Here is a 4747-nt window from a genome sequence, read left to right on the forward strand (position 1 = left end):
AATAGAAGATCTGAATAATTTGATGACCCTTTACACTTACACCATTATTATTCCTATTGTAGCCCTTGAGAACCTAGTGCCTGGTCCAAACTACTATATTACTTTACTATACTATTCTTGAGTTGGCAGAGGGACACACTATTTCCTGTAATTTTTTTTTGTACTTTTTTCAAACTTCCATTTAACTAATATATAATAAATATTTACCACTACTATCTCACCAACCAAGTAATAATATGAAAATGTAGCTTACCTGGAAATCTAGACTGAGTCAGCATTGACATTTTATTTGCCAGGGTGATACTTACTGGGAAGAGAGGACCAACTGCATTTCACTTGAACTGAATTTGAGTTTGTCACAGATGGCCCACTTGTACCACTTGAGCGAGAGAAACTCAAACTTGTCAGAGGGGAGGAAGGGGTCATGTTTGTTTAGCTATGTCCGCTTGCTGTAGTGCTCCCAAAACGGAGACAGAGTGTGCCTGAAAGTACCATGGACGTAAGGTCACCCCCACAAGCCCCACAAACACACAAGAACATTCAGTGTAAGTAGCAAATTTAGTTCTATGATCTTAAAGGAACAGTACCTGATTTGATACTGTCTTAAAAATGTGAACAACAGAACTTCAGTTTGTGGGGTTTCAAAGTTATTCTTCACTTATCATATGAATCCTAATCCTACAGCATGCTAACTGAGCACTTCCTGATTCTCTGGCAATAAAACACTTTATAAATAGATGCAGACATTACATAACAGATACATTTTGACCTCAAGAGCTGCTTATACAATATATTTGTATTGGGTCAAGACAATAACAAGCATGTTTTGATACGGATACAAGGTAAAGATCCTAAAATCATACAGCTTGGTAATAATTATAACATATGATAATTTATTATTGATTTTTATCTTATTTTCCAATCAGAAAGTAGATTTGGGTTGCCAGTTTCAATGTTGAAATATACAGTTTTGCACCTAAAACGCCTCTCTCTCTCATCTGAACGGCCACTACCTGAATCCCAGTATCTACATTATTAATTGGTGCTAGTGCATCTTCTACAGCTCAGTGACTGAATTCTGGATATTGACAATTTTCACATGCGGCCGGTCCATATAATGAGAATGAGAAAAACTTGTGAGTTTAGGAACTGGCAACCTGCATGTTATAACCCGCTAGAGCGCATGCAACATATCCTTCCTTTAATGTCATTATTGTAACTGTGTTGTTAATAGTACAATCATAACAAAAACAATAATAAATAATAATAGAAAAACAGTCAAATAATTGTCTTTTTTTTTTATTTCACTCATTCTACAAAAGTACAAAAGTATATTACAGTATATAGCAGATCTTCATTCAAGTCCAGGAGCAGCGAGGCCTCACAGTCCTGGATCATATACTGACAAAATATAACTGTGTCAAATGTTACAATCATTCTCAAAAATCTTCATGATCAATATGTGAACTTTTAATAAAATAGTTGTTAATAGTTTATTTTGTTGTAAATAGTTTATTTTGTATGTAATATGAGCCAGTGTAGCTACCTTCAGTACCTTCAGTAAACTTGTCCACACAAATACACAACTGGCACCTCTGACTGCAGTAAATCTAACATACGACTACTAGTGATAACGGAATAACTCTTGATTAAACATTGTAATTGCATATCAAACTATATGAAAATCTGATTTCATATAGTTTGATTTCATATAGATACTGAAAATACTTGATTAAAAATACATGAATTCCAAATAAGAATCTAAGTTTGACTAGTTTAGATTTCACAATGTGGGTGTGCAAGGTTATAGAACCAGCTTTTAACAAAGTTGCAGTCTTCAGTCTTTTAAGTTCTACTGAAATTATATATTTAGGGATGCACCAATCAAAGATTTTTAGTCCCAATATTGATATCAGCAATTGGATTTGGGGTGTCTGCTAAGTCAAGTCAAAGTAAAGATAACTATGAAAAGAACCATATGTAAGACTTTGATGCAAAACTTCAGAAACAATAATGTATACATCAATGCTGAAAGCTATTTGTTTTACACCTTAAGCTTAAGGCTGTGAATAGTATAGTTGCTACTGGTACTACTAAGTGTTACCTGAAAGTAACTGGGAAAAATAGTCAACTCAAGATTAATACATGAAATTTAAAGTACTGTATCTCATACTGCGTTATCACTATTGTGGACTATTGTGTATAATCCAGTGAATATAATAAATGCAATGGTTTACACTGTACTGCATATGAATGACCCTTGTATTTATGCGGACCTGTGTGTGCGTGTGCATGTGTGCATTAGAATTCTGCAGTCTTTTTCTCAGAGGAGCTAGGGTACAGGGAGTAGGGTACAGGGACAGGGAATAGGGTACAGGAAGTAGGGTTCACAGTGCAGGGTAGCAGTGGGTAGGGTAGTAGTGCATAGTAGGTAGGGTTCAGGTCACTGAGCAAGGGTAATAAGGCACAGGGAGTAGGGTACAGGGCATAGGGCTCAGAGGATAGGGTTCAGGTGGTAGGGCTCAAATAGTAGGGCTGGAAGAGCCTCTCGTGGGCGCACACGGCCAGGGCAGTGTGAGTGTGCATGAGTAAGCGTGGGAAGCGGCTGGTGAAGTAGGACACAAAGCCTTCTGGGAGCTCACCGAGAGTCTCCTGAACCTCCTGCGGCAGTTCGTGGTAATGGTGTTTCTGGGGGAAAATACCATTCAAGTTTATCAAAAGCTCTACTACAATTAAATTTGTGTCATAGTAGCAGAATATTTCAGACTACTACCTGATACTAAATGGTGCAAATGTACATAAATTACACAAATAAGTGAGTATGGATAGTCACTATAAAACATTTTGAAGCGTGATATATTGCTTAAGAAACTCATTCCAGAAAGTCAAATTCAAAACCCAAATTTCTGTGTCTCAGAAAATTTGAACATTGTAAAAAAGTTAAACACTGGAAAGTCCTGGTGTCACATCCTAATCAACTAATTCATTGAAAAACCTTTCAATGGTATCCTGATCCTTTAAATGGTCTCTCAGTCTAGGTCAGTGGGTTACACAATCATGGGGAAGGCTGTTGACTGGACAAATGTCCAGAAAACACTCATTGACACCATGCACAAGAAGAAAGACAAAAGGTCACTGCTGAAGAAGCTGGTTGTTAACAGAGTGCTGCATCCAAGCATATTCAGAGAAACTTGAGTAGAAGAAAAAAATGTGATTACAAAAGGTGCACCAGCAAAAGGGAGAGAGGATTGTCAACCAAAATCCACTCAAGAGGCTAGAGTCAGCGCATCAAGAGCCACTATGCACAGACAAAGCCTGTATGGATCATGAGAGGATGTCAAAACAGTCTTACCTGGACTGTGGAAAAAAAGAAGTGGGGCCTCATTTATAAAGCTCACTTATACACAAATCCTTGCTCAGGCGCTCCTTACACCAACCGCGGGATTTATGAAACTCATCCTAAGCGTGGTGCTTTGCTTTTCTCTACGCCAACTCGGGACCTTGCTTGGGAGCTTGCATGGCGCACGCCTCTCCTGGCTACTATGTGTATGCACTAGCTTAGGAAACTCCTATGCAGTTTTGCAGTTTTGCAATGCATAGAAATTAACATACTTTTCAAACGCCTAACATTTCTGTTTAAAATATCCTTTTTATTTATCCATTTATATTTATATTCAAATTTTCTGAGAAACAGAATTTTGAGTTTTCATTATCTGTAAGTCATGATCATCACAATTTCAAGAAATAAAGGCTTGAAAGCTACTATATATAGACTATATAATATACAGATTTAATTTGAAATGAGTAACAAAAATGCTGAACTTTTTTAAGATGTTCTAATAATCGGAGATTGACTGTAATAGACACAGCTGTCACGAGCGCACTAACCTTATTCCTCATGGCTCTGAGCAGGTCTCTCACTGAGTTTCCTGATAGGTTCTCTCTCACTGAGTTTCCTTTATAAGTTCTGAAGCGTCTCAGGTCTGCGCAAAACACAAATGCAACACAATGAAAATGTTCAGGTAACTCTTCATTTTTATAATAAGGAGGTCCCGATTGAGCCCAGGAGTCTCTGGCTCGTACCTGTCTGCAGAGGCACTGAGATGTGCATCCTCCAGTTGGTCCGGACCACAGATCGGCTTGCAGTCTCCAGTCTAACCACTATGGGGCTGTCGGAGGGCTCCTTCTCTATACGGTCACTAACATCCTACCAACATACACATACTCAAAGATCAACAACTCATCAAATCAAACAGTACAGAGTACGCTCTGTAGTACATGCAGTAGTATTGCAAAATATAACATAAAAGTTGTTTAATTTACATTATAATAACAAACATTAGTGTTTGTACTGAAATATTGATAATCCACACAATACACTAACTAAAAATATACAATTAGCTTTCAACTGTACTTTAACACTAAATCAAATTTATTTTGCTACTGTTATACACCATATACAACTACTGTATACATGGTGTTGTTAATAGCATTGTCTACTGTTTCTAGTCCTTTTCTCCAGTTTTAGTGCAGTCTAAGTATATTTGCAGCTATTTGTAAGCAATCAAAAACTGGTTTCAGTTCCACTTTTGTTTTAATTTTTGACCTGCGTTGGTATTCCAAACAATAAATAGAAAAACATTATTTGGGTACTGAGATAATTAGAATGAGGCAAAAGTGCATAGACTTTAAAATAGATCAAGTCATCACAAAACGTAACCAATTTTAAAAATTTAGCATAATATAG

This window comes from Boleophthalmus pectinirostris, unplaced genomic scaffold, assembly GCF_026225935.1.
Source record: "Boleophthalmus pectinirostris isolate CB_2022bp ecotype Guang Dong unplaced genomic scaffold, ASM2622593v1 HiC_scaffold_22, whole genome shotgun sequence".
NCBI lineage: Eukaryota > Metazoa > Chordata > Actinopteri > Gobiiformes > Gobiidae > Boleophthalmus > Boleophthalmus pectinirostris.